At 36.8% G+C, this 23,102-nt stretch overlaps 1 protein-coding gene and 2 pseudogenes across 1 annotated transcript in view; all 3 read left to right on the forward strand.

Annotated features, from left to right (window-relative positions):
* Positions 1-23,102, forward strand: part of MAGI2 (membrane associated guanylate kinase, WW and PDZ domain containing 2) — a 1,613,703-nt gene that overhangs the window by 611,794 nt on the left and 978,807 nt on the right. The window lies entirely within an intron of this gene.
* Positions 7,272-8,270, forward strand: LOC150001684 (speedy protein C pseudogene; annotated as a pseudogene).
* On the forward strand, positions 8,539-20,905 carry LOC150001685 (T-complex protein 1 subunit delta pseudogene; annotated as a pseudogene).

A 23,102-nucleotide genomic window follows, 5' to 3' on the forward strand; every position in this document is an offset into this window, starting at 1 on the left:
TTTTAAAATTTTCTTCTGCTTAGTATTTTTTTGGTGACAGTTGGGAGAGTGCATCAGATGCATATATAGCCTTTGAAGTCCCAATTAACATGTATTGATCTTCTGCCATGTAATTAAATATTCCTCCAAAATTCATACACACTCATATATATATACTGATTTCTACTTTTATTACGTGGGTGGGTGACCACAGTTTATTTGGACAAATTCCTATAGTTAGACATTGAATATTTTCACACTAAGCTTTCTATTATTATATTCATAATACTAAGATAAAAATGACCTCATACATAAATCTTTGTATATATCTATGATTATTTCTTTAGGACAAACTCCTAGATGAGAAATATTAAATCTAAGTTAATGAATAATTTTTATTAATCTTTATTGTATTTTTCCATTGCCATTTAGTCCCCTTAATACCCTCTACCCCTAGCAATCACCACACTGCTATCTATGTCCATGAGTCCTTTTTCCTTTTTGCTCAATACCTACACCACATCACCTCCGCTCCCAACTAGCTGTCATCCCACTCTCCATATACAAGACTGTCTGCATTTTCCTTGTTATTTCAGTTTGTTCATTAGACTCCATTAGACTGGCTTAATTCACTTAGTATAATGTTCTCCAGGTCCATTCACACTGTCACAAAAGGTAAACTTTTTTATTTTTTACAGCCAAGTAGAATTCCATTGTATAAATGTCCCATAGTTGTTTTATCCATTGATATATTGATGGACACTTGGGCTCCTTCCACGCCTTGGCAATTGTAAATAATGCTACAATGTACAGAGGGATACTTATGTTCTTCTGAATTAGTGTTTTGGGTTTCTTCCCATATATTCCCAGAAGTGGGATTGCTGGGTCAAAAGGCAGATCCATTCTTAATTTTTTGAGATATCTCCATACTGCTTTCTTCAGTGACTGCACCAGTCTGCATTCCCACCAACAGTGCAAAAGGGTTCCCCTTTCTCCTCATCCTAGTTGTTTGCTGATTTATTGATGATAGCCATTCTGACAGATGTGAGATGGTATCTCATTGTGGTTTTAATTTGCATTTCTCTGATTATTAATGATGTTGGGCATGTTTTCATATGTATATTGGCCATATGTATGTCCTCTTTGGAGAAGTGTATATTTAGGTCCTTTGCCCATTTTTAAATTTGGTTGCTTGTTTATTTGGTGTTGAGTTTTGTAAGTTCTTTATAAATTTTGGATATTAACCCCTCATCAGATGTATTGATGAATCTGTTCTCCCATTCTGTGGGTTGCCTTTTTATTTTATTGATAATTTCTTTTGCTGTGAAAAATCTTTTTAGTTGATGTAGTTCCATTAGTTTATTTTTTCTCTTTTGTTTCCCTTGCTTGGGGAGATATAGCCAATAAAACATTGCTACAAGCAATGTCCAAGACTGTACTGCCTGTGTTTTCTTCTGCAGTTTTCATGGTTTCCAGTCTAACATTTAAGTCTTTGATCCATTTTGAATTTATTCTTGTGTGTAGTATAAGAATATAGTCTATTTTAATTTTTCTTTGCATATCTTACCAATTTTCCTATCTCAATTTATTGAATAAATTATTTTCACCTGTTTTATGTACTTGCTTCCTCTGTTAAATAGTAATTGACTATAAAGCTGTGTTTTGATTTCTGGACTCTCTATTCTGTTCCATTGATCTATGTGTCTGTTTGTATGCAAGTACCATGCTGTTTTGATTACTATGACCTTATAATATAGTTTGATATTAGTAGTATAATTCTTCCAACTTTGTTCTTCTTTCTCAGGATCCCTGTTGCTATGCAGGGATTTTGTGGTTCCATATAAATTTTTGAAATATTTGTTCCACAGTGAAATGTGTCATTGGATCTTGATAGGAACCAACTTGAATCTATAAATTGCTTTGGGAAGTATGGACATTTTGATGATGTTATTTTGTCCTATCCATGAACACGGTGTGTGCTCCCACTTATTTGTATCTTCTATTTTTTTTCTTCAGTGTCTTATAATTTTCTGAGTACAGGTATTTTACATCCTTGGTTAGGTTTATTTCTAGGTATTCTATTCTTTTTGTAACAATTGTGAATGAGATTGTATTCACAATTTCCCTGAGTACTAATTATCAACATGTACAATTGCAACTGATTTCTGGATATTAATTTTGCGTATTGCTACTTTACTGAATTCAGTTATCAGTTCTCACAGTTTCTTGATGGAACTGTTGGGGTTTTCTATGTATAGTATCATGTCATCTGCAGATAAAGACAGTTTTACTTCTTCCTTTCCAATTTTAATGCATTTTATTTTTTCCTCTTGCCTGACTGCTATGGCTAGAATTTTCAGTAATATTTTAAGTAAGGGAGGTGAAAGCAGACATCCTTGTCTTGTTCTTGATCTTAAGAGGAATGCTTGTAGTTTTTCCCCATTGAGTATGATGCTGGCAGAGGGTTTGTCATATATGGCCTTTATTATGTTTAGGTATGTTCCCTCCAATCCTACTTTCCTGAGAGTTTTTTTTTTTTATCATAAATGTGTTCTAGATTTTATCAAATACTTTTTCTGCATCTGTTGATATGGTCATGCAGTTTTTAACCTTCATTTTGTTTATGTGGTGAATCATGTTTATTGATTTGTTAGTGTTGTACTGACCCTGCATTCCCAGAATAAATCCCACTTAATCATAGTGTGTGCTCTTTTTGATATTTTGCTGTATTCGGATTGCCTATATATTTTTGAGGATTTTAATATGTGTTCATTAGGAATATTGGCCTGTAATTTTCTTTCTTTGTACTGTCGTTATCTGGTTTTGGAATTAGGATAATGCTGGCCTTGTAAAATGAGTTTCTGAGACCACCCTCCACTAAAATTTTATGAAATAGCTTGAGAAGGAGAGGTTTTAGTTTTTCTTGGAAAGTTTGGTAAAATTTACCTGTGAAGCCAACCTGTCCAGGACTTTTCTTTCTTTCTTTTTTTTTTTTTTGAGAGTTTTTAAATTACTGCTTCAATTTTACTGGGTGCAATTTGTCTATTTAGATTCTCTGATTCTTCTTCATTCAGTTTCAGAAGATTGTGTCCTTCTTGGAATTTATCCATTACATCCATATCCTCTTGTTGGATTGTTGCCTTTATCATTATGCAGTGTTCTTCAATAAATAAGATAATATACTTCAACTTAAAAAAGGGGACTACAACAACACCTCTGCCTTCAAGACTTTGAGTTTCCTACAAAGGATTTTTGAAGAGACTGGGTAAAGATTCCAGATTTATATTCAAGGTTATATAATAAAAGCATCCACTGTCTTGACTGCACTGGGTTCTGATTAATGACAATCTTTAAACCAAGATTTTTATTGATTAAAGGCAGTTGTGGAAATTTGAACACTAGTTTCATGTTCCTTGGACACCTAAGATTAAAGAAGTGTCTGCTCTTTCAAGACATAAAGGAGAAAACTTTGCTCACATCTATTTCTTCAACTTTATGCATCTCACCGACCCTTCTCTTCTTTTCTCATTTTCAATGAAATTTAAACTTCCATTAAAAATTTGAGATGTACTAATAAAAAAAATGAACTATATGTGTCTGTCTTCAAAGGACAAAAGACAACGAAAGTTTAGAAAATAAGATATGTTTGGTATCTTATTTTATGACAACCAAAAATTATATGAGAGCAAAATGAAAATGAAATAAGGTACTTTTATGAAAATTAGTTACAATTTTACACATAAATATCAACCTATTATTAAAATTTTCTGAGCCAGACAGAACATTGAATGCAGACTAAGGAACAGCACTCAATGACAGTGACATTTCCTGACAGTGCAGTTCTTTGCATATCAACTGGCCTAATTATTTTCAAACTGACAGCAACAGTTTAAACCCATTCACCAGCGGAAAATGCCTTTTACAAGACCAATGATCTAAGCATTCATTTGGATGCCAATCTAGTTTGACAATATATATTTTAAATGTACAGTTAATGTTCAATGGCTGAGGTATGAATAATAAACATGGTTTCTCATTAATGCTGTAGAATGTTTAGAGTGTGTGTGTGTGTGTGTGTGTGTGTGTGTGTGTGTGAGTGTAAGTGAAATTAGAGGCATCTTCATTTGGGATCCACATATAAAACCCCATTAAACAATTCAGACATTCTCTCAGTCTCCTTAAAAAACTTACACAAGGGTAAACCTCTTACCTAAAAGGCAATATTCTGTTAATCCCAACCAAAGCATATACTATCAAAAGTTGTTAATTTTTAGTTGTAAGTATCATATTTATAAGACACAAAGTCAAGTAAAGATTATTCAGGTAATAGTACAGAGCACAACTGAAAATATCAAGATTGGATGTTTAACATGATTAAATTAAAAGTTAACTTTCACCTCTTACAACTCCTTTCCATCAAATGAACACTGTACTCCCCTCTGTATGCATCTCCTATATATAATATACACTGATACCTTCCAGGAACAAATATCTGGTTCAGTGTTTATGAAAAGAAATTCTGCAAAAACTGCTCTACCTTAAAAGTGGGGTAAGTAAAAAAGCACGAAAGCTACATTCTTCTTTATAGATACAAGTGGACAAAAAGAACACAACCCTGAGCTTTCCTTAGGGGTTTACTTAGTGGAATGCTTTACACAAAATGACTCTTCAGCCTCTATAACCTCAAAGGATAACCTATCTTATAGCCATTGCTTCTCATACTTATTTGTGAGCTCAGTCCACTGCTTAATTAAGCAACTGGCAAGAACAGTTTACAGAATTTGGGGAACAGAAGACAGAGAGGCCTTGCGTCCATTGCAATTCAAATTTCTTTCCATTGGTTCTGCCTTTTTTGCACCCATGCAAAAGGCAATTGAAATTGTATTGAGAAAGAGTAAATAGGAAGCAATGTTATCATATTTTCAGGGGTTTTTTGTAATTAAATAAATTCCTTATAACAGATTATACACAAATGTATTTGAATACACATAAAGATCTCTTCTTTAAATGTTTGATTGGAGTAAGGTTTCAAATACTACAAATACCATAAGCTTTACCATTAATTATTCTTTCTACCATTGTTAGTACCAACTGAAAATAGTGATTTAAAATTAGGTCTCATCCAATATGTCTTTCTGTCTTCTGCTATAACAGTAAAATAATTATCTTCTGCTATAACATGTTAAAATAACTCTTATTCTAGGCACCTTTTAGTAAAGTATTGTAACTTTTTATGAAATTTTTGTGACATAAAGAGGACAGTGTGGGTGTTATCTCAGCAAAATAGTTCTATTAGCCCCAGATTATAATGGACCATAGCAAAATTGACACCTTTTTTTGGATTAAGTGATTATGTAAGCACCAAACATTATTAATTTTCTTAATGTTTATCACATCAGGGTCAGCTAAGAACATGAAATTAACTCTATGTATGAAACAGCACAATTTGTACTGGTAAGGACAGAAGGATCATGAATTAAATCAGAAGATTATGTTTGGCTTGTAGCTATCTAGATGACATAGTTGAAGCTACATATTCATAAATGTATATCACCAAATACAAGAAGCAACTAGAAATCTTTCCTAGATAAACTTAATCAGATGAATACTCAGGCATAAGAAAAGTGAAGTACTGTTAGGAAATCCACAACCAAAAATATCTTGGATGAGCACCTAGGAAATTTGAGGGAAACTTTTGGATGGCAGATTTTCCCATGTAAGTTTTCATCCTTAGTTATAAATCTCTTTAGTCAGGGCTAAAGGAATTCAAATTTTGTATTGTAGAATTTTGAGATTAATCTTTGTGTTTTAAACCTGTTGGTTTTATCAGTATTATAAAGAATCATATTCTGAGTACTGTGCATGAGATGAATAGAGACAAAAACATCTTAAAGTTAATATTTTTCTCAGGGAAACAACTTAAAACTAATTGCAGGATCGGCAGCTACAAATATGAATAGAGAAAGTAAAATTAACTTAACAACATAGATTATTTTAGTATAAATAATAGTAATACATGTGCCACCGGAGAAATTAGAGCAGATTCCTAGAGGCTTATTAACAATATTTTTTTCCTTTTTTGTTTTCTTATATGTGACTGTTTGTTATTATGCATTTGGTTTATTTTAATTTATATTACAGTATCCCCTCACTTATCACAGGTATTACATTCTAGACCCCCCGTGATAGGTGAAAATCCACGAAGTAGGAAACTTCCTTTTATTTTAGTATTTATATATATTTTAAGGCTTTATAAACTCTTCCCACACACTTATAAACCATTTCCAGTCCCTTATTAACCTTTCCTATTCCCTTATTAGCCTTTTCCACACTTTTATAAACACTACTTATGTTCTTAAATATAGACTACACTCTTAAACCTATGTAACTTTAACAACATACATATACAGTACCACAAAATGCCGCGATATAGCAAAAAATCCGTGATAAATAATTAAATGTAATATAATATTTTTAAAAATCTCGTGATACAGTGAGGTCGCAGTAAGTGAACTGTGATATAAAGAGGAACTACTGTATGTATTAATAAACGAGCCAATATAGAGCTTACTTTTAGCTCAATATTTCTGTTAATAATGTTATATTCTTTCTAAGAATAAATACAGATGTATTTTATAATAAAATGGAAAATTATGCTTCAAATGTAGGGAACTTGGAGTAGGCAAGTGATTCCGAGTAATACTTTTTAATTCTTAAGAAAATTTTAGTGGTGACCACAATAATCCCATTTATTTATGTGACATTTTATGGCTTTCAAAGATTACTTTCTCATATATTCTCCTGTTTTATCCTTAAAACAATCTTGTGAAAATAGAATGGAAATTATCATTATTTTTATTTTATACAAGACAATAAATGTAGCCAGAGCTTCTGAGATTAAATGGCTGGTAAATGGTAGGTTGAGAATTAGAAGCCTGTTGCTTGCATAGTAATCCAGTGTGTCAGTTATTCTGGAGCACAGTAAATGGTAGCTGTGTCTATCTGCATGTGTAAATGGTAGAAGGTAAGTCATATATAAAAGTTGAAAGAGACATGCAATGAAGGATGAATGCAGAAGAAGTTCTCAAATCTATAAGAATATTCATGTTGAAGTGCCCAGGATAAGCATTATGTAAAACTCTAAAGAAAACCCATGTTTCCAGCTAGATTTGGGAGAAAATCATCAGGACCAATAAAAGAATCAAAGACTGAAATTAATAGATTAAAAGAAGAGGAAGATGATGCTGTAGGTAATCCCTGAGCTCAGGGCACCCGCCCCCACCCCACCCATCCCCACCCCCTATGAGATGAGTGAAGCCCAAGACCCTGCCCATGTGGTTGCCACCCAGGTGAAAACGTGGGGCTGGATCCCTCAAGCTGGGGGCAGTGGGGCTCTCTATTTCCGCCAGCACCAGGAGCTTCAGGCCTTCCTCAGCCTTCTGGAGCACAGTTTCCTTCAAGAATTCCTCTCCAGAGATCCCTGTTTCCAAATTTCAGATAAGTATCTCCTGGCCATGGTGCTGGTCTACTTCCGGCGCGCCAACCTGAAGCTCAGAGAGTATACCTGCAACAACCTGTTCTTGGCACTGTACCTTGCAAACGACATGGAGGAGGACCTGGAGGATGCCAAATGCGTGATTTTTCTATGGGCCCTGGGCAAAGATTGGCGTAGTCAGGTAGCAGACTTCCTGCGTCAGAGGGACAAGCTGTGGGCAAGGATGGGCTTCCGGGCTGTTGTGAGCCACCAGTGCTGTGAAGAGGTCATGGCCAAGGAGCCGTACCATTGGGTCTGGACTCGGGAGCGGCGCCCCCACCACGGCGGAGCTCAGAGGAGCTGCCTAAAGGCCCGGGTCCCCCTCCCCCGGGGCCCTGGCCTCTCACCACCCCACTGTTCCCTCTGTGGTTTGCCCTCTCTCTGTAGCCACTGCTGCCACCAACCCTGCCCCTTGCCTGTCTTACCCAAGTGTCCTTCCGCCAATCCGGAGTGGTACTGCCCTCCTTCCCATGCTTGTCTCTCAGTGGCTGAAGACCCCTGGGGTGGGGGCTTCCTCATGGTCCTTCCCCCCCAGCTGCGTCTGGAGCCAGGTACCTACACCCTCCACAGTGAGTTGGAGGCAGGAGGTGGGAGGCCATGGGCTTGGGAGCCTGGGAGGCAGAATGAGAGGAAGGACCAGCAGGTCTGGGCACATGTCCCAGCTCTGCCACCTCTTGGCTGTGTGAGCTTGGCAAGTTTCCTCTCTGAGCCTCTCTCTGCCCTTCTCCCCCCAGTCCTTCCAGAGCCACCGCCCTAGGCGCTGACACTCTCAGGGTGAAGAGCAGCCTGCCTGCTTGCCCACTGGCCCCACACTCTGCCGGCTGTGGCCCCCTGCCCTCAGGCTACCAGTGCTTCCCAAGCCCCTTCCCCCTCCTCCCAACCTGTAACTTGTACCCACTCTGACTCTGGCCCCCTCTAATAAACTCATGTCCACAGGACACCAACTGTGCTCAGGCCCTGGCCTAGCTCCTTGACCCAGGGGCAGGGTAGGGAAGGAGCTGGGGGAGAGCGCCCCTCAAGTTTAGATGTCGGTGGTTGAGACTCATGAACGTGACAAGTTCTGTGACAGCTCTTCTCCTTCCCGTTTTTGGCCAGTCATCCCCAGCTTCAATCTCCCCTCTGTAACATCACCTATGGATGATGGGATCTATGCAGTGTAGAGGGTACTGAATGAGATCAAGTCTCATTCATAGCCCTGAGAGGAGGGCCTGGAGCCTATTGGACCAAAAAAGCTCAGGTGGAAAACGGCTCCACACCAGAAATGTCCGCGGGGGCAGGTCTGTTTAGGAATAAGACTTCATTCTTGCCCTGGGCTGCAATCAAATGCAATGTAATTATTAGAGACCACCCCCGCCCAAAAAAGGATATTTGTTAATGAGGGGGCAGGGAAGGCTTTCCAGAGGAGGTGCGATTTGATCTGGGCCTTTGACAATGTCAAGTTTGCCCATGAGGGTTGGCGGGTGCAGGTGCTTATGAGGAAGGGTATTCTTAGAAAGACAGCATAGAGGAATGATTAAGTCTCGGTCTCTGGTGCCAGACATCTTAAGTTGAAATTCCTGCTTCCTGCATGAACTTGGGATGTTATTTAATCACCTCATCTGTAAAAAGGGTATTATGCTAAAATGGATGTTGAACGAGTTAATCCTAGAAAAGTTTAGAACTTTCTCAAGAGTAGAGCTCGCCCTGGCTTGTGTGACTCAGTGAACTGATCGCCAGCCTACAAACCAAAAGGTCACCGGTTCAATTCCCAGCCAGGGCACATGCCTGGTTGCAGGCCAGGTCTCTGGTTGCAGACCAGCCAGTGGCAACCCATCAATGTTTCTCTCGCACAGCAATGTTTCTCTTCCCCTCTGTCTCCCTCCCTTCCTTTAAAAATAAATAAAATCTTAAAAAAAAAAAAAAAAAAAGAGGAAGATGCACCCTTCAACTACAAAGGCAGTGTAGTCTTCAGACCTGAACAGAAAGGCCTTCCTGTGCTGAACCTGGCACCCACATGCCCTATCTTTTCCTCATGCTCCAAAATTTCTGAACAAATGGACCCAAGCACATTTGAGAACATATTCAGGCCTTTTCCCTGGGTTTAATATTCCTGGGTAGTTGCTTGCAGATGAGAGAAAATGTGGACAGATCTTGGATACGTAGGTTGAGGTGTTTATACCTATGTCTGGTGCAGACAGATCTGAGGGTGGGAATAAGACATACAACTCTGAGGGGCCCAGAAATTCTAAATTTGAACCTTGTTTTTCAGGATGTTTTAACGTGGCATTTGTGAAGGTAGGAGGTTGAACATAGTACTTTAACAGTCTGTCAGCTCCATTTAACATTTAGGTGTTGAATCATGTGGTATGTGAGATTAACCCATTCAGAGAGAATCATTTTTAAACAAAAATTATGTAATTGGCAGGGTTGAATAAAACATGAAATTATATATACATATATATGTGTGTATATATATATATAATCTTGTGTTCAAAATGCATTCAAGTCTACAGGTCGAAATACATCATTTATTTCAATTATGGTTGTTATTGTGGTTGCTTAAATAATATTTATTTTTTAGAAATTATGTAAACAAAGAGATGTTAGCAGCTGAGAAAATAGTTTTGTGATTTTAAATAAGAAAATAAAGTAAATGCCAAAAATTTTAGACAGTTTATGACCTTTGGAGATATTTGAAAATATTTTTTGGAGCACTTAGAAAATAAAGCAGTAACCAATAATAGTTAGTGTTCTAAGGACAAAAATTATGAGAAATGAAATAATTTTTCCTTTATTTCAGGCTTCCTAGAATGCTTCATTTAACATAAATTCAGCAAGGTAGTTAGGACAGTTTTTCATGGTATTCTGTCATGGCTAAATTAAAAGAATTATATATAATGATACTAAACATAAGAGGATTTGTATCTGCTTGAACAAACTAATTAGTGAGTTCATTAACAGTGGGCCATTGAATTCAGAGATTTAATCTTATCTGCATTTTTACTGACAGCATATAAAAAAACATAGACTCTGTATACTGAGTTTATGGTTGACTCCAATCTAAGAATAGTGAGCCATTCAGTTATGTGAATGAAGCCTGAGAAGACTGGAGTGATGAACTGAAATTACAAACGTGAAAATGAACCTGGATGGAACAAGTTGACAGAATGGGTCTGAGGGACAGTTAAAAATTGGTGCTGCTTGTGTACAATTCAGTTTTGAGTTTGGACTTCGCCAAATAAACATGATGTTCAGATGTTATACTAGCCTTTAGTCTATTTCCAATCTAGACTCATTTGGAACATTTGCTTTTATAAAAAAGGAGGGGGAAGCTTTGCATGCTGGTTCCTCAAATGGAGATGATAAAATGGAGGAGAAAAGCATCTTTTCTCTAGCTGGTTTGCAGGACTGGATCTCACTCCCCCAAAATGAGTGGGTAGGGAACAGCATCTATAAGAGTCTCTTATTTCAATGAATATAGCTTTATTTCCTTTCTGAATATAAAACTGATAAAAGCTAATTAATAAAATTAAATACAAAGAATAAAGTGAAAAAAATGTCCAGAAATCTCTTTACATGGAGATACCCACTGATAATACTTGATGATCAGCCGTCTAGACATTATCCTCCACATGTTAAATGAGTAGAATCATTTTGTGCCTGCTGTTCAGAAATGTACGCCAATCACAAGAAAGCCCTTGTGAAATTTAGGACAGAATCAGTTTAACTTTGGTTCCTGAATTTCAAATTGTATAAAATGTCTAAAATAAAGTGGACATTTCAGCTGAGTCTGCAAAGCAGTTGCAGCAGGAAACAGCATTTTCCTGGAGAACAACAGCATCAGAGGGATGTTTTGCCCAAATTGCTTGCAGAAAGCAACCTGCAAACCTAAAACAGGGGAAAGAGCAAATTCACACCAGGTAGTATGGAGACACTATTTTGAATATGACTTTATGTTGGGGCTTGTTTTGTGTGTCTTTAGTGGGTAAACAGTGTTTGGATATTGAATATTATTGTTAGTATGTTTTCCCAGAGGCTGAAATCTGGCATATTTAGATTTTACTAGTAAGCTCGCTTTAGCCTCTGACTATGACAGGGAATGTTTTTCCTGATAAACTAGGCTAGACCATATGTGCGTGGCAAAATTTCTTTTTCTTAGATTCAAGGTCAGCCTAACTGAAAGGGGCCATGCTGCCTACTTTCCCCTTCACCTACTTTGTCTCCCACTGGCCTTTTGATGGGAGAGAAGAGTTCTGAAGGGGACAGGAGGATAAGAGGAATTCCGGTGTATGTATCCTGAGGAGCTGGAGGCTACTGGAAGGCCTCTCCTATCATACCAGCCATATGAAAGAAGTTCCTAGAAAGAAAAGCAAGCCAGAAAGAGGGAAGCACGGGAAATATGCCTCACAAAACAGTAGGGTTTAACCTCTCCTTTTGAATAATGAGATCTCCAGCCCATATTACTTGGTTCACTGAGGCCCCTGATTTAACTCACCTTAGAGAGAGCGCATGCCTCTGCGTGGTGGTGGAGTGGGGGGAGGGGAGTGTAGAAGTAGAGAGCAAACTTGGGCATCCTTACTGATACAATGTGGTAGCTAACAGTTAAAATCAGCAGCAGCATCTTCAAACTATTCTTTCATGTTCACTTTCTTTTAAAATGGCATTATAACCCAGGCACTAAGTATGCTGTAACTCTTTGGGGATTATTATTCTCTTTCTCCTGATGAGGAAATGGAAATATAGAGAGATTTAAGCAACTTTCACAGTCACACAGTAGTAAGTAGTAGAAGTGGAATGTGAATTCAGGTAGACAGAGCCCAGGGCATGTGGTGTTCACTGTGCTCTTCTCTGTTCTCTTCCGCCCAACTTCTTTTTTATACGCTTCTCTTAAATACATTAGTTTCATTAGTAGGGTGTTTGTAGTTGATGTACTAAAATTGACTTGTCAGAGAAGACAGAATAAAATGGCTTTGTATTTCTATTTACATTCTTAAGAATTTCAGATTTTAAGAAAAGATACTAAAGGAAAGAATTGGTTTTAAGAATTCAGTCATTTTCAGAGAATATTATAATCACATTGACTTACTCTCTTTCTCTCTGTGTATATATACATATATATGTAATATATATTATATATTCTCATTTATTTTTCACTTTGGAAGTTTAATTTTATCTAACAATATAACATATACAGTATATATGTGCATATGTGTGTGTGTGCATGTTCATGCATATATAATCTTAGAATATTATTTTACCAGAGGTTTGGATTTTAACCAAATGGATATTCAAATGAAGACACATATTCAACTTCTTTGGCATATATACACATCAAACATTTAAAGTGTTTAAATTACTAAAGTTTGAAAATAATGTAAGTAATTTAACTTATTTATTAAACTCAATTTTAAAACTAAATGTATTCTTTCAAACCCATAATCTTCTTCAAATTTAAAAATTCAGGTATGCCTGGCATCTTATCTTTGCATTGAAAGCATAGTTCGTTTTTCAAATGGGTATTTTCCACAATTACAGAAGTGAATAGAAACTAAAGTAAAACTTAGGAAAGATGTTTTCTCACTATTCTCTCCCTCATTGGATATTCAATGAGATTTGCAGGGCCAATATATCTGGCTATTTAGATAAGTGGGTAGAAGTTTTTCTTTATCTAAACCCTGGTGTTATTTCTCATGTAAAATGTCCTAACAGATGGGAGAATGACCTGTTCTCCCTATGTGTTATAGATATTGATTTGTTTTCTTTTTTAAAAAATAGAACGTTAATGCTTCTGCCGAGTCCACATAACAGATTCTGCTGAGAACTGAAACTCATTCTCAGTAGCTCTGAGTTGGAAACAAAATTCTTGCCAAAATATATGCTAAGCCTTTACAAGTAAAATCAAAGTGTAGTTCTAACTGAACCAGGTTTGTGAATTTTTGCAGGTTAAATGAGCATTTTTATTTATTCGTGTGGTAAATAGTCATTTCCTAATTCAATTAAAAAGTCTTCAATTTAAAGCTTAGAATATACAAAGGGACACCCCACCACCAAAATACCAAAATTATTTTTGGGGGGTTGGGGCCCTTAGAGTATAGGCTTCCTCTGCTAAGTGAGTGTTCTAGGAACTCATTTGTATCAGTGTACCAGCTGGCGTTGTTGTGAGAGGCTGCATTCAGCTTCAGTGAATTTTTTTGAATACTCAACATGTTTACCCATTTCATGATGAGTGACTTACGAGTGCATCTGCTCATACTGCACTGAGTGTTCAACAGTTTTTGACCGTAAATGTTATGACCCCCATGTCCCACCTTCCCTATTTACCCAATCTCAGCCCAAGTGACTTTCTTTTATTTTCCCAGATGAAAAGAGTCCTCAAAGGGAAATGTTTTAGCAATGTGGAAGAGGTGAAATTTAAAAAAGGCATCAAAATGACAAGTTCAAAAACTGTTCCGGAACAGTGCAAAAAGCATCTCAATAGGTGTATTGCTTCAAATGGAAAGCACCTTGAAGATGACTGAAATTTAAACATTTAAGAATCAATACACAATTTTTTTATAAATAAAATTACATTTTAAAAAAGAAAATGACATTTTATTTGGTAAATTAGTATTCCACATCCCAAATATCAATAACAAAATGAACCTATTCATCTTTTGTTTATACAAAAGAATACATTTTATCAAATTCATAAGTATGAAATGTCCCTACTCATTAACTTTTGCTTTCATTGCATACATTTATAGTAGAAAGAATGAGAATAATGATATTTGAGAACAATTAAACGCAGTTTTCATAAGTGATTTAACTGGCTTCATTCAACAGATTTTTTTGCTAGAGATAACTTATTTGAGTCATTTGTTTTAATGCCAAGAAAATGACTTATACATTGGCAATAAGCTGAAGTTTTAAAAGATCACATGTATCACTGTCCTTAGAAGAAATTATTTCTTTTAATTCCACTCCCTGACCACTCCAGACTATTACATTCTCCCCTCAGTGATCAGCCTCCTAGTCCTTTAATTTATCTAGACTGAAATGACTGAGACAAGACTTGGACTAGTTCACCTTTCAAAAAAAATCATTTTTCTGCTATGATAAGAAGAACCTGGCCAAACCTTTGAATATTGCAGCACATTTGCAAATAAAATTGCAGTCTAAGTTAGTAACCTAATACAAAAAGTGTTGGAAGATTTTGGAGGACAAGATACTCATTTAACTGATTATCTATTATGTAGCAGACATAAGAATCTATGCATTCTTCCACTTTTTAGTCCAAAAAAAATCTGTGATAGAAACATCCCAATTACCTGTTTCATATAGGAGTAATCCTAGAAAAAGAAACTAAACAATTTGCTCAAGAGCAATAGCTGTTCAACTCCAGATAATTTGACTTCTAAATTTGTGCTCTTTCTGAACTTCTCCATAGCCTTTCCTTACCATCCAAAGGGTGCTTGATCCTTTTTTAATAATCAGGACAAAAAAATGAAGCTGAAAGTCATAACTTTACTTCTGGATTTAACAAATTTACATTCATGCTTGTCTTTTTAGATGTGTTGATCTTAACCATGACATATTATACTTGATTCCTCCTACCAAAACAAAGCCCACTTTTGGTAGTGATACAGGTTCAAAATTTTAGATATGTTTGTAATTATATTCATAATTAACCTGATTTTTCCATCTGTATATTAAAGATGAAGTTAAACTGTAAGGAAAGAAAGCACTATGGACCTAAGTAACTGGATAATCTCTCTCCTTCTCTTTCCCCAAGAACCTGATTTACATCCATGTATCCCAGGTGACAACCATGGGAATATTTTCCCTGCCCAGCGGTGAAATGGAAGAATGCATTATTATCCTAGGTAGAGTCTATATGAAACAATGTTTTCATTTTATATCTTGTATTCGTACCACATAGAGTTTTTGTTGCTATTATTTGTTTTGTTTTTCTAACACAAATTAAGTATATTTTATTGATTATGCTATTACAGTTAACACTTACTTATTAATCCAGTGTTTTTCAAAGTATGATCCACAGACCACCTGTATCAGAATACTATTGGCTTGATTAATAATAACACTATTATTAAATGTAAAATAACTAAAATGGTCTATACAGGACAGTTATTGATAGTTAAGATAACTTTCATTAAATATGTTAATTTTTGTTTATATATGAAGTCTGTCTGGAAAAAGTCCAGCCATTGTTAATATGCAAGTAATGAGAATGGTTTGCATGACATTGATAGAACCTGGCAACAAGGAGAGTGGACTGGGATGTGCATGTGTGAACAATGACAATTTCACTATACTAGTCAGTAGGGGTGATAGACAACATTAAATGAACATGTGTACTGTGCAGCCATTGCATCCCAAATGACAGAGTGATTACAGCAAGGAATGTACATCAAATTTTGTGTTAAGCTTGAACATTCCTCCGCAGACTATTTGGATCTTTCAGAAGACATTTGGGAATGATGCAATGAGTGGAGCACAAGTAAAATTGTGGCACAAATGCTTCAAAGATGGTTGAGAATCTGTTGAAAGTGATCTATGTTCTGGAAGGCCTGCACAAGCAGACACCTGAGAATGTTGAACATGTTTGAGTTGCAATCAACAAAGATCAGTGACTGTGACAATGTGAGAACTAGAAGCTGACCTGGGGATTCCAAAACTACTGTGCCCGAGATTTTTTTTTTAATTAAGTATATTTTATGGATTATGCTGTTACAGTTGTCCCAATTTCGTTTCCCTTTGCTTCCGTCTGCCCAGTACCACCCTTCCTCCCACCAAGCCCACGCCCCTTAATTCATGGCTATGGGTCATGCATATAAGTTCTTTGGATTGGCCCTTTCCTATGTTATTCTTAACTTCCCCCTATATATTTTGTACCAATCAATTATGCTTCTTAATCATGCACCATTTCCCCCTCTTCCTTGTCTCAGCTGATAACCCTTCAAATGATCCCCATACCTATAATTCTGTTCTTATTCTGGTTGGTTGCTTACTTTATTCTTGTTTTTATTTTTTAGATTCTGTTGTTGATCATTGTGAATTTGTTGTCATTTTAATGTTCATAGTTTTGATCTTCTTTTTCTTAAAGAAGTCCATTTAACATTTCATATAATAATAGCTTGATGATGATGAACTGCTTTAGCTTTAACGTGTCTGAGAAGAACTTTATCTACCCTTCCATTATAAATGATAGCTTTACTGGATAGAGTAATTGTGGTTGTAGGTCCTTGCTTTTCATCACTTTGAATACTTCTTGCCAGTCCTTTCTTGCCTCCAAAGTTTCTTCTGAGAAATCAGCAGATAGTCTTATAGGTACACCTTTGTAGGTAACTCTCTTCTTTTCTCTTGCTGCCTTTAAGATTCTCTCTTTATCTTTAATCTTTGTAATTTTAATTACGATGTGTCTTGGCATGTTCCTCTTTGAGTCTAGCTTGTTTGGCTCTCTCTGTGCTTCTTGAACTTGTACATCTATTTCCTTTGCCAAATTTGGGAAGTTTTCCTTAATTATCTCTTCACATAAGCTTTCAATTTCTTGCTCTTCCTCTTCTCCTTCTGGCACCCCTATAATTCAGATGTTGTTACATTTAAAGTTGTCCCAGAAGTTCCTAAGCCTCTCCTCATTTTTTTTTTCAATTATTCTTTCCTCATTCTGTACTGGTTGACTGTTTTTTTATTCCTTGTGTTCCAAATCATTGATTTGAACCCTGGTTTTCTTCCTTCACTCTTGGTTTTGTGTAGATTTTCCTTAGTTTCACTTAGCTTAGCCTTCACTTCTTCTCTTCTGCATTTGCTGTACTCAATCATATCTGTCAAGTCTGTGACATCCTTATCACCAGTGTTTTGAACTCTGCATAAGTCAGGTTGACTATCTCCTTATTGTTTAGTTCTTCCACTGGAACCTTGATCTGTTCCCTCTTTTGTGCCTAACATCTCTGTCTCTTTAACTTGACAGGCTCATGTGTTTGCCTTTGTGTCTTAGGTAGAGCTGTTGCACCTGCCTGAATGAGTATTTCTTCTTTATAGCTTTGTTTGTTGAACTTCCATGCAGCTTGATTTTCTGGAACATCTGGCTGTCTCGAGTTTTGAGGTAGTTGTCTTCTTTCTTAGTTGTGGAGGGAGACACAACATGTCTACCTATGCCTCCATTTTGGCCTGAAGTTATGTGTCTGAGATTTTGACACAGGATCTGGCATAAAATATGTCATGGCAAAACTTGTTCTGCGGTTTCTACTACCAGAGCAGAAGGAACATCATGCTGCCATTGCTAATGACTTGATTCAAATGCTACCAAAGAACCAGATTTCGTCAAGAAGGTCATACCTGGAGATGAATTGTGTGGGTCTATGGCTCCTATGATTCAGAAACAAAGGCCCAGTCATCTCAATGGAAGTTCCCTGGTTCTCCATGCCAAAAGAAGACACAACAAAGTCTCAGCAAGATCAAGACCATATTAACTGCGTTTTGTTGATTAGGAAGATGTTGTCTACCATGAGTACACCCCTCCAGGCCAAACAATTAATAAGGGGTACTACCTTAATGTTTTTCATTATTTGAGAGATGCAATAAGAGGAAAATATCCACAACTATGGGCAACTGGTGATTGGCAGCTTCATCACGACAAGGTATCTGCTCATGCCTCATATCCCATGCAGTCTTTTTGCAAAACATCAAATCACCAGGTGACTCAGACCCCCTACAGCCCATATTTAGTACCCTGTGACTTCTGGCTTTTCTGAAAACTAAAATTGTCTTTGAAAAGGAAGAGATTTCAGACTGTCAATGAGATATAGGGAAACACAATGGGGTAACTGATGGCAATTCCAAGAAAGGATTTTGCAGAATGTTTTGAACAGCAGAAGAGATGCAGGGAGAACTGTTTGAGGCCCCAATGTGCCTATTTTGAAGGGGGCTGAGACATGATTGTCCTATGTACAATGTTTCTTGTACCTTATATCTTCTTCAGTAAATGTCTCTCTTTGTCATAGTGCATAGCTGGATACTTTCTGGACAGACTTCATATGTTCCTCCATTAAATTTACAGATAATTGTTAAAGATAAACCACTCCATTAATATTTTGTCCCTCCAATAAATTTTTGTTTTTTTCTATTTTTCTTTTCTTCTTCACCCACTTTCTTGTTGTCTTCTCTGTCCCTCTCTTCTTCCTTTTTTCCCCTTTTTCTTCTTTCCTTCCTTTTTCATTTTTCACTTTTCCCACTAAAAGCTTCTGTTAATTCAGTCTATAACTTTATGTTATGCATTATATAGAAATGATCATGATTACACTGACTAAGGTGTAAGAGTTGCTTTTTAAAATTGAATTTAAATTTTTATTTCTCAATTAATTTAAGCACTAGCTTTTCACTAGTTCATTCATTTCACAAGTATTAATGACTGTTTTATTCCTGTGGCTATTATGTAATATGATATATTGAGTTCTATAATAGAGTTATGAATAACAGTATAAAAATCTTGAGGGAAAAGTAATGAAATGAACCTAGCCTGCAAGGACTGAGAAGGACTTTACCTAGAAATCTAAATGTGAATCAATTATAATCTGATTTTAATTTATACCACACATTCAACATTTCCTACTTTTATGAAATATAAAATGGATACCTTATAATAAAACCAAAGAATGAATATATATATATTTATGGTTTTTCATAATTTTACATATTTATTATAGAAATAGTTCTAAATCTTTCCTTACCTGTTTTAAAACAGGGTTCCCTATTGGTCATACCTGTCATTGATCTTTTAAAATACACTGTTGATCCATCCATTCTTCCTGAGCACACATAGACCCAGCCCAGCTTGCCATACCCGAGAATGTGGCACCCTGTAATTGGGCTAGGGGCCTCAACAAAAGTGCCTATAATGACTGCAATAAGCTTGTCCAGATCCACTTCAGCAAGATCTCCATGGCCAAAACTGTTGCTGATGTTATTAGAACAAATTTTAGACCAAAAGGAATGGATAAAATGATTCAAAATGGGAAAAACATTCTGAAACAAATGCAAGTGTTGCATCCAGCAGCCAGAATGCTGGTGGAATTGTCCAATGCACACTATATAGAAGCAGGATATGGCAACATATTGGTGGTCATCATTGCTAGCTCTCTCTTAAATTCCTGTACCAAGTTCTTTAGAAAAGGATTCACCCATTTATAATTTCTGAGTCATTCCAAAAGGCTTTGGAAAGGGCATTGAAATCTTGACTAACATGTCTTGACCTGTGGAACTGAGTGACAGAGAAACTTTGTTAAATAGTGCGACCACTTCATTGAACTCAAAGGTTGTCTCTCAATATTCAAGTCTGCTTCCTCCAATGAGTGTAAATTCAGTGATTAAAGTGATTGACTCAGCCACAACTATTAGTGTCAATCTAAGACATATTAAAAGTGTTAAGAAACTTGGTGGGACCATTGATGACTGTGAGTTAGTGGACAGGCTGGTTCTCATTTGAAAGATAGCAAATTCTGGTATAACCAGAGTCAAAAAGGCTAATATTGGGCTTATTCAATTTTGCTTCTCTGCTCCCAAAACACATATGGATAAACAGATAGTAGTTTCTGACTATGTCCAGATGGACTGAGTGCAGAGAGAAGAGAGAGCCTATATTCTAAACTGAGGGAAGCAAATTAAGAAACCAGGATGTAATGTCCTTCTCATACAGAAGATATGCTTTTAGTGATCTTGCATTACATTTCTTGAACAAAATGAAGATTACTGTGGTTAAGGATATTGAAAAAGATATTGAATTCATTTGTGAGACAATTGGAACCAAGCCAGTTGTTCATATTGACCAGTTAAATGCTGACATGCTGGAATCAGCTGAGTTAGCTAGGAGGTCAGTTTAGATGGTTCTGGCAAACTGTTCAAGATTATAGGCTGTACAGGCCCTGGGGAAAAAAAAAACAGTTATAATTGTTGTTCATGGATCTATCAAATTGCTTATTGAAGAAGCTGAGTGTTCCATTCATGATGCCTGTGTCATCTCCACTGTTTAGTGAAGAAGAAAGCTCTTATTGCACAAAATAGAGCTCCAGAAATAGAGTTGGCCCTACGGTTAACTGAATATTCACAAACATTGAGTGGCATGGAATCCTACTCTGCTCATGCTTCTGCAGATGCTAGTGAAGTCATTTCAACTTCACTAGCTGAAAATACTGACCTGAATTCCATTTCTGTAGCAAAAGAGTAAGAAACCAGCATGCCCAAGGAGAAAAATCTGTAAGCATTAATGTCTAAAAGGGTGGTATTTCCAACATTTTGGAGAAACTAGTTACCCAGCTTCTGTTTGTTTCAGTTGGTACGCTGACTTGAGTGACTGAAACAGTCTAAACCACCCTGAAAATTGCTGATGTAATCGTCGTCGTTGGCAGCCGTCCGTCTTGAGAGACGATGGTGTAGCTTCTTAAGAGTCTATCTGCACCGCTGAGAATGGCTGTGCAGTCCGACTCGGGAGTGACACGGTATCTGTCTCCTCCCGTGTTGAATCGACATCTTGCGATGACGCTAGAGTGTCCTCTCCAGTGAAGCTGAAGCTACAGAGCCTGGGCAGGGTGATATGGAGGGTCTGCTGTTGCCCATGCAGCAGACCCCCCCTCTCTTCGCAGCTGAAGGATCCAAGGGAAAGACGGAGTCAATACAGCTTGGCTTCAGGTGCGCTGCAGGAGTTGCCGGTGTTGACTACAATGTCAAACCGCCTTAGGGACTCTGGCTCCGGATTTTCTGTCAGGGTTTACTCCCTTAGCCTTTCCCCTGAAGAGGTATGCCGCAAGGCAGCGGAGGTTTTTTGGAATCAGAGTTTTCCTTCTCTGATGTGCCCTGACTGGAAGATCGAACCAGCGACACTCAGCTCGCAGGCCGACGCTCAATCCACTGAGCCAAACCAGCTGGATAACACAGCTAACTGGCAGCATCATGGTCACTAAGAGCATGGCTGGAGTGAAAGGAAGATCACTGGGGATTTTGTTCCTTGGGATATTATTTTCTCTATAAATTCCTGGGCCTGGTCTTCTAGTTTGTATTTACTTGAAATTGTATTGACACAGTTTAATGAAAATATTTAAATATTTGGTTTCAAAAGATAAAAAAATAAAATATGCTGTTAATGCCTTAATATTTATAAGCAGACTCTAGTAACTGACCTATTACTTTTAAACAAGTTAGAAAATACATTAAATGTCTAAACTTTGACTTAGAGTTTAAAATTTTTATTATATTTCTTCTTCTAATGTAGAGATGATTTCCATGGAGCAAATTTAGAAAAGGTTTTTAAATAAAATGATATTATTAGATTTTTATCAACACATTTTTTCTTTCATTAACTACATATAACAAGGTAATCTTCAAAAATACTGTGGATAGACACCCTAACTGGTGTGGCTCATTGATATGGCCTTATCCTATAAAGCAAAGGGTCACCAGTTCAGTTCTTGGCCAGGGCACATGCCTGGGTTGTGGGTTCAGTCCCATTGCATAAGAGGAGCAACAAATCAACAAATTGATGTTTCTCTCTCACATCAATGTTTCTCTCCTTCTCTCTCTGCCTCCATTCCCCTCTCTCTAAAAATAAATAAATAAAACATATTTTTAAATAATGTGGATGAATTTTCAATGATGCATTCCAGCTGCAGAATAGATTTCTGTCTTGTTTTTGATAGAAACTCTAAATTAGAGATTACTAGAGAGAGATCATTATATCATAGATAGATTTTTTTATCCATTAATAGTAAACTTGTTTATCTTGCCTGAAATGTATATCTAAAACCTGATATACTTATGCTCATGTCATGATGTGGCTGTGTGCTTGTTTTCAGTCTTAGACTACAATGTCACTGGTGCCAAAATCAAACTGAGCCCTCCACTGTGTCTGCTCTCCACAGCCATGGGTGGATGACTGTGAAAGTCAGCAACTACCCACAGTTTCTGCACTGACTGATGTAACCTTCTTACTATGCTGATTAGTCCATTCTAATGGCGGCATCTACACTATGCATAACATGCACAAGGGAAGGTCTGAAAGTGCCTGAAAGTGCCTGGCCTGTTTAAGACACTGAAGGTATTTCAGTGTTTCTTAAGAAAAGAGAATGGAAGAAAGAGGTAGAGTCCAGATTTTATGCAGTTCTGAGTTTGGGGCATAATCTTAAAGTTCAAAGCAAAAGAAGAGAACAAAAACCTCATAAAGCTCTCCATGTAGGAATGATAAGATTGTAGTTGTGGTGGACAACATAATATTTTCCTTAACAACTCAATAAAATGATTTGGAATTAAATAGGAGGAAAAATATCATATTAGCCACCCCTTCTTACCTCACTTTTTCCAAGGAAGAAGTTTATATTACCCTCATCAATTCTTGATCCAATATCCTGACTTGTACTGAATTCTTGATACATACTCTGCATCTCCCCATAAAAAACGATGGTCTTTTTCCCTTGTGTTGCTTTGTTTCTCACCAGATACCACCCAAATTCCAAAGTGTTAGTGTATATCTGGCAGTCATTGAAGATGCTATAAACTGAACAGATAATTCAAACAGCAATTTTTTATTTAATATTACACATCACTATTCTAAAACCCTTCAGTCTTG

This window comes from Furipterus horrens, unplaced genomic scaffold (assembly GCF_987537825.1).
Source record: "Furipterus horrens unplaced genomic scaffold, mFurHor1.1.pri manual_scaffold_9, whole genome shotgun sequence".
Classification (NCBI taxonomy): domain Eukaryota; kingdom Metazoa; phylum Chordata; class Mammalia; order Chiroptera; family Furipteridae; genus Furipterus; species Furipterus horrens.